The sequence below is a fragment of the Xenopus tropicalis genome, chromosome 1, assembly GCF_000004195.4.
Source record: "Xenopus tropicalis strain Nigerian chromosome 1, UCB_Xtro_10.0, whole genome shotgun sequence".
In the NCBI taxonomy this organism is placed as follows: Eukaryota; Metazoa; Chordata; class Amphibia; order Anura; family Pipidae; genus Xenopus; species Xenopus tropicalis.
In genome coordinates, this window is record NC_030677.2 from 145750025 (window position 1) to 145758715 (window position 8691).

Below are 8691 nucleotides of genomic sequence, written 5' to 3' on the forward strand. Positions count from 1 at the left end.
TTACATAGCAGATAACAGATAAGTTCTGTCGAATACAATAGTGTTTTTTCTGCTATCTGCTATGTGCCTGTGCCCTTTCTCCTTTGAATGGCTGCCCCCATGGCTACATAGCAGCTTATTTATATAAATTATAGTAGACTTTCTGAAGTAAACACACAACTTTTACCAGTGCAGGGCAGCAGCACATTATATTTTAGTTAGTTTTATACACTTTAATTTTTTGGTGTTACTGTTCCTTTAAAACACCCCATGCTAAGCTATTTCTGTAGGGTTTTAGCTCCTTAGTGTAGCTAACTGCATAAGAAAGCATGTTGAGCAAACTGGCCTAACTCTTCGGTCAATCTCCTTGTTAACCACCACATAAAAAACTTCTGTAGTGATCATTTACAGTTGCATTTAGGCTACAGAGAAATGGGTGCCAGCAAGAAGAGTATTGCATTCGGAATACTGCAAATGGTGTGTCCCAGGAGACCTGCTTGTTGTTGTTCATAAAGTACTAATGTCAACTGCTTATTAAGCAGTGTACATGGAACATGAACTCTATTCCTTATATGTATTGAAAGGCACTAGAATTGCCCAGTAGCAGTAACCCTTAGTAACCAATAACATGTTTGCTTTTAAACATATAACAAGTAAATGCTACCTGCTGATTGGTTGCTAAAGGCTACTGCACCTGGGTTTAGTGTCTTTTATTACATAACCCAATATATATCTATGTCTCTTGATTCTGCAGCACAAAATAGTCTTCCCTTCCAAGTCTGTTCCCCTGTACAATAAAATCAATTTTTATTATAAATGAGACACAGGCAGCTCAGAAGTTAAGGGTGGATCTTCCTTTCAAGGCAACTTCCGCAACTTCGGCAAATTGTGGGACCGCGTATGCCATCTTACCGGCGATTTACATTCTAGCCGGTGGGATGGCATTTTGGGGAGATTAGTCGCCCGCGACAAGGGAGATTTGTTGCGCGCCAACTAATCTCCCTGTGTGTCACAGCCCTTAGGCTGAAGACACACGGAGCTACTTAGTCACAGTTACTACTTTTACGTCAGAAAATCCCCTGCCATAGACAATACTGAGAATTGCCTCTGCTAAAACACACGTAGAGGCAATAATCAGTAAATGATCAGCATTGTCTATTTTAGTAGCCATGACAAGTAGTTGCTACTAGTAGCTCTGTGTGTCTTCACCCTAAGGGCACTGGCTCACAGGGAGATTAGTCACCTGCAATAAATCTTTGATGCCACAGGCGACTATTCTCTCCTAAATGCCATCCCAGCAGCAAGAATCGCTGGTGGGAAGGCATATGCGTTGCTTCAGTTTCCCAAAGTTGCCTCTCAAGGAATCTTTGGGCGATTTTGGAAAACTGAAGTGACGTGTATGCCATCCCACCGGCGATTTACATTCTTGCTGATAGGATGGGATTTTTAGAAGATTAGTTGCCTGCGGCAGGGCCGGAACTAGGGGTAGGCAGAAGAAGCAGCTGCCTAGGGCGCAAAGATTGGGGGGCACCAAGCAAGAGCCTCTCCTGCCTACCCCTAGTGCTACTTTGTCATTGCCTCTGCCGCTTGTCATTAGTGGTGGAGGCAATGACCGATCTAATCGCCCCGCCCCCCCATGCACCTCCTCCTGTGCTTTGGCGCGTATGCGCCGTTCGGGGGGCGGGGAGGTGGGCGGAGTTGGCCGACCAGGTTGCCTAGGGCGCCCGGACGGCTTGGCCCGCCCCTGGCCTGCAGTAGCAAAGATTTATTGTGGGCAACTAATCTCCCTGTGTGCCGCTGCCCTTAAGGTAGCTACACACATAGCAATAATGATCTTTTGTGCAACCATTGGTCGCAGAAAGATCGTTCCCACCTTCCATTGACGTTCAGGGCTGAATCGTCAGATATTGATGTAGAACAATAGAAATTCTACCTCCACCTGCCAATTCAGCCCTAAACGTAGATCTAGGGCTACGTTAATCATTTAACACACCCGATATTGCAGCCTTTGCAATATTGGTCATCTTGTCGAGCTGCTATACATGCACCAAATATCGTGCAAAATGAGGTTTCAAACGATAATAATGGTGCGTGTATGGCCGGCTTTAGGGTGAAGTCACACAGAGCTACTAGTAGCAGCAACTTGTTGGGGCTACAGAAATAGACAATGCTGATCATTTACTGATAATTGTCTCTATGTGTGTTTTAGCAGAGACCATTCTCAGTATTGTCTATGGCAGGGTATTTTCTGGGTTTTAGTAGCCGTGACAAGTAGCTGCTACTAAGTAGCCACTTATGCGGGACTAGTTATGCCTCATAGTACTTGGTGAGAGCAGACTAGGAAATTTTGCCTCCTCTTATAGTGTTGGAAAGAAGGGGATTGGTCTAAAAGGATTCACACTTTATACGCTTTTAAATAAAAATAATAATAGCTATATCCATGTTTCTTCTAATATTTTATTCTTTAAAACCAAATAAACCATTTCCTAGGATGCCAAATTCAGGAATTATCCCACTGAAGTGTATAACCCCTATACTTAATGCCATCATTTTTTTCAAATATGAAATGATCCCTTCTTGCTAACGCCTGTTCTTTGCAAACAGCCCAGTAATTATTATCATGACACAGACACAAGCTCTCGCACGCACACACAAATATATAGATATATACTGTAGATGTAGTGATGATACTTTATGTGCTTCTTTAAAGAGATTGTTCATTTATATCACCTTCTATCAATGCCATGACTGAGTAAAATGCTAGGCTAAATGTAATTGAGATGTGTCAGTAATAAATACAAGCCAGGTGCTGAATTTTAGCCAATGTAGCTAGTAAAGTAACATAATAAGTTTAGGATGGAAAATCAACAGCCCAATATTTTTTAAAAGCAACTACAATGTTTTAAAGAAAGTCACTTTGGGGCTCATTTACCCACACAGGTGCAAAACTGTTGTACATCATACTGATAATTTGATTAATAATGTAGGACAAGTGGCATTTGCTTTCATTATTGAACTATGGCAAACGAACCAACTTGTCTTTGTTATTGATTATTGCACTGGTGCAAATGTGCAATTGTGTTACCAGTTTAGAGTTCATGACTGGTTGGGGCAAAATGGCCACTTGATACATTTGCAAACAGAATTTGCTGGGTACACATATTACTAATGTAGAACAGCTAATATGCTTGGCATGTGACCCCCAAATACAATTCCGAATAGGCAAAGAAGAATATAGAAGACAGATAAGATACCTTTGTAATAAAGTAAAGAGCTGTGGGAGATGCATAAGACATTGAGAAAATATCTCAAATGTGATTTTACATTGTGAAATTACATGCTACTGAAATCACTGTATACATTAAAAGATAAACAAATGAAAATATAGAAAAATGGAGGGAACTGAATCGGTGCGATTTGTAATTAGTGCTCAGACACTTCAGCAGATTTGGGAAAGGAAGAGAATATATGCCACATTTACTAAACGCCAGATGCTGCAACTTCTATCAACCTGATACTCAGCTCTCAGAGATATAACTGGAATTATTTTCCCTTCATCCCTCTCCAGGTTAAAATCTTAGCAGAACAAGATGCTGTTTTTCCAAACCAAATTTCCCCTTCTGTATGTTAAAATAATGTTTTCCAGTGATATATTTACTAGTGCAGAGGTCCCAAGGCTCAGCGGCTGTCACTGCGCATACCTGCAAGCTGATATATTTATATATATATATATATACACGCAAACAGCTGAAACTGCATACAGTATATAGGAACGCTTGGCTATAATGCTAAAGGTTTAGCTAATAATTTATTAAGCTGGATATACGTTTTGATTTAGAGATCTTAGGTTTCCTGTCGTAGAATATGGAATAATTAATTCCAGAAGAGTAAAAATCTGTTTTGCCTCTCTCCTCCAAAAAACATGCTGTTAAGTGCGCTGCGTCTGCGGCTTATTCTCTCGTAATATTGCGCGCTTGATTAACCGGCGCTTTTAATACATTTTGTTATAAAATTAAATACCGACGGCAAATTTTATATTTTAAGGTGTATAATGAGAAAAAAAACAGGCAGTGTTATAAAAGAATATTATTTTTACAAATAACAATCGTTGTATATATATATATATCATACCGATCTATGTAACTAACTGTGCGTAATATGCAAAATGACGGATATGGATATCGATAGATAAATTAGAGATAAAGACAAACAAACACGAACAAGTGATATAGATCGATAGCTGGATAAAGATAAACTAGATAGATTATATAGATAAAAAGGAATATAGGAATAAATGAGCCTCTCTCTTAGATCCCCTCATACATGTAACATCCCACCAATTCACGACTACCCCAAGAGGCTAAGCACCCTTCCCTTTCTATAGTTCCTTGGTGCTGTATCAGCTGTTACCCTATCAGGTCACTGTAGGTCAGGGTAGTTAAACATATTAATATAGTTACTGTAATCGAACAGCTTTATGCGAGCCCTGAGTAAGTAAATGAAAGCTTAAGTGTACTCCTGTGGTTAATGAATGCAAACACACATAGGAAAGAAAGATAAGGGGAGCCACAAGTTCACCCAGGCCCAGAGAGGGGAGGAAGCCGGACCATTACACAGTTATTAATATCGCCTGTCCCATGTCTCCTAGAATATGAAAATCGCTGCAGGTTGGGCGAGCTTCTTTTCACTGTAGGTTTTAACCATTTCACTGCCAGGTGTCTATCTGGCCCGGGGTTCCAGCAACAAGAGGGTTAATACTATATTTCTGTTCTTTAGAATGCAGTGTAAGTCTCTCCCCAAACATAGCTTGCGGGGCGCTCGGTATCCCAAGCACGCTAATAGGTCACAACTTGCTCACTGTACTAATAGTTGTTTTTTCTTTCTTTCTATCTATCTTTCTTCTTTTTTTAAGGAGAGATCTTCAAACACTTGTAGGGAAAATAAAAAGCACTTTTATAACCACTTTAAAAGCTGTTTCCATTTCCCCATAAAAGAAAAAATAAATAAAGTGAAAGGGAATCCGTGGATCAGATTTTGCCAAGTTAGATTTCTAGGAAGGAATGGCAATGTCCCCCCCCCCCCCCCCCAGCAGGCTCTGAGCCGTGCGGGCCCCCCCAGTAATGGAGCCTTGCTCACTAACACGTCACCTTATTTGCTTACTTTAAAGGGGCCTGAAAGCTCATATATTGCTCGCATTTTATTGCCTTATCTGTCATCGCATGGTCAGGGGGGAAAGCCTCCCAAATTATTGGGGAGGATGGGGGGTGGGGAATAACTGACACTTACAGAAAAAGAGTTAGAACCTGCTAAAGTTACCACTATAATTGCCCAAATGTGTATTTAATGTTATATACAGACAGGAGGAATCCCAGTATAGGCAGTAGGGATCTACCATACCAGCTCCCCAATAATTGCGGCTAATGGAAGTTCGTTAAATACGATACATTCTGCACTGCAGATAAAGAAATAAGGCGAGATAAATTCATCAGCCGGGCACTTTCATTGCTAATCTGGGGTATTCTCTGATGGGATACACAACATAATAAAGACATGAGACGTCCTTGTACTCCAAAGGAAATTACTGTAAAAGCATAGCCGGAGAAATGTATAATATAAACCAAACGTGTGTAGATCTATGTATGTATTATATCTCACACATATATATAATATTCGTATAGCACTTGAGAAAACTACCATAAAAAGTTGTCTGAAAACGAAAAATCTCTGCAAAAAACAATTTAACTCTTTTAGTCCTGAAATATAAAAGAAAAAAAAATCATTCCTATTGACCTATTCCAATTTTATTTAATGTATTGACTGCGCGGGAGGGCAAAAAAAGTCATGATTAGTACATCTAAGCTTTAATCGATACATATTTTTAATTTCAAACTACAAGAATTCACTAAAACAGTGCATATATTCAGGAAAAGAGGAAGGTTATACTTAGGTAAAAAAAGTAAGATGTGTAGTCCCCATTTGTGCAGAAGATTTATGGAAATAAAATTTACAGATTTGGGGTGCGGTATATTAGGGCCCAGTTTTGTATTAATCCCAAATGGCATTAGGTAGATAATTGCCTCCCTATAAACGCAGACCGGGGTCCTGGGATAATCCCACCTCCTTTGTTTTTTATCCATTTAGTGCTAGAGATTAGCTACTGTGGGGCACCCACAAAGCAGAGGGCATTAATCAAAGCAAGACATGATTATTAGCCCCGTAAGTGCCAGGGAAGAGAGCGCTGGTTTCTGTGCTGCAGCTCGGGAAGCCCAAAGCCAAATCGATAAGGAGGAATGGCTGCTAATGGATAGGGCTGCTGCACGCAATGCCACAACGGGGCCGCCGGGGTTACACCACTAATAACTAATAATTCTGAAATGATGCCTCAGTAACATTCTGCTTTCCTGGGAGCTGCTAACATTAATCTTTATTGGAATGCCTAAATAAATCGCTCATATCCATTCTGATTCACCTGCACCTAGTGGCTATCCACTCTCACTTTCCTAATCACAAATTCACAAATAAACTTTTTATATTTATGTGTCTATGTATCTGCCCCAGATGAGCAATTAGCAAGCTTGGCAAGGACCACTTTGGTAGGACCACATGAATACAATTCACAATATATATTTTATTATATACAGTCTTACAGTATATCAATATTGGTAACATATAATGCGTCTGTGTAAAACTGCTTGTCTAGCTAACAATCTATCATCTATCTATCTATCATCTATCTATCTATCTATCTATCTATCTATCTATCTATCTATCTATCATCTATCTATCTATATCTTTATATATCATCTATCTATCTATCTATCATCTATCTATCTATATCTATATATATCATCTATCTATCTATCTATCTATCATCTATCTATCTATATCTATATATATCATCTATATATCTATCTATCTATCTATCTATCTATCTATCTATCTATCATCATCATTTTCTTTCTTTCTTTCTTTCTTTCTTTCTTTCTTTCTTTCTTTCTTTCTTTCTTTCTTTCTTTCTTTCTTTCTTCCTATCATCTATCTAAATGATCTATTCCTCTCTCTACAAGGATGTCCCTGAGGAAAGCACGCATACAGTAGTACTAAGCTAGGCACATGGAGTCAGTGAGCTGGCAGATCCATGTAATGCCCCTGTGGTGTTATTGCTGCTGCCCTTCTGCCCCCCCAGCACTCCTGCCCCCATGCACATGCCTGTGTCTCTCCAGATGAAACTTAGCAGCACAGAGGAACCTGATCTTGGCACCAAATTGAGAAAACGTGTCCCGGGCAGCATTATGAGTGTTAGTTCAGCAGTTTTAAGGGCCAATACTTCTTGCTCTTGTCATTTTGCTATTGACAGCAGGCTATATTACATTCTACGTGCCCTTCTGCTAGTGATGGCCCTTTAACCTTTTCCTTTGTTGCAAAGCTCCTACATTCTCCTTATGTATCAATCGATCGCCTAAGTACAATATGGTATCTGAAACCTGCTTTAACCATGTCATCTGCCACTGGATCAAATGCCTAGAAGACAGGAGTGGGCGCAGCGCTGTGGCTGCTGATACATATCAAGCGCTGCTTTGGGGTGTGAGTACGGTTCCACTTTGACAGCCAAGTGTGACACACAAGTGACACCCCCACAGCCCTCCCACTTTCACATACACTGATAAAAGCAAATTAGCAAACAAATGTGGCGATTAGATAGAGGCATGGTACTTAGCGCTTACCTTGTATCCCTGCAGGGTGCAGCCAGAGAGTGCGGGACTCCCATCCATCCGGGGCTGGCTGCACTCTGCACACTTGGATGCTTTCAGCAGATACAATCTCAGCTTTGATCAGTCTCTGGGAAGGAGACACAGCCTTAATGATCGGGTTACCTATACTCATAAATATTCCGCATATCCTTATTTTTTTATTTCAGAGACACACCCTCTCGGAGATTAAGAGAGACAAAAGATCTTAATATATCGTGTATTGGAAAGATCAGATATTAAGCATGGCACCATATACACACATGGCATTCATTTTCCTGGCATAATTAAATTGTACTGACTTGGACAGGCGTCTGTTGTATTCCCAAAGTTGCTACCTATGTATGAAACTATGTGCCATATACACTGGGGCATCATTTATCCACCTCCTCATGAGAGTGATAGGAACAAGGGCAGTCAGTGGGCAGGAGTGTACCTTAAACTGTTTAGTTAAGGGCAGCCTAAACCTACTGGCGCCGGGAATGATCTGCTGATGATCTGCTCAAAGTGCTGTTGTGCTTGGGGCTCTTCATTGCTGCTCATCAATAACTCAGAGACCCTGTCAGGAGAGTCGTGCCTGGAACTCCCAGAACCTCTATGGGCTAGACATCAACCTCTACCCACACCGACACATAATGGCCTCTAATAAGCTAACTAGCGCTGGCTATGGGGGCACTGATCGAAAGGATGACACGATCGTTGATTAGATTAGATTAGATAGAGAGACACAAATTGATATATAGATAGAATAAAAGGGAAAATGCACTGTTTTGGCAGCTTTAAGTCGCTGTTTAGATAATATATACCGGTAGATGATGATGATATAGATAGATGATAGATAGATAGATAGATAGATAGATAGATGATAGATAGATAGATAGATAGATGCTTTGTAGATTGTAAGCTCTTTTGGGCAGGGCCCTCTTCACCTCTTGTATCGGTTATTGATTGCCTTATATGTTAC

The 8691-nt window shown here is 40.4% G+C and overlaps 1 long non-coding RNA gene across 1 annotated transcript in view; it reads right to left on the reverse strand.

Annotated features, from left to right (window-relative positions):
• LOC116406820 overlaps positions 1–7815 on the reverse strand; it is a 73483-nt gene extending 65668 nt beyond the window's left edge. The window contains exon 1 of the long non-coding RNA XR_004219814.1: positions 7704–7815. This is a non-coding gene — a long non-coding RNA (uncharacterized LOC116406820). The remainder of the gene's footprint in view (positions 1–7703) is intronic.
• Positions 7816–8691: the final 876 nt, after the last annotated feature.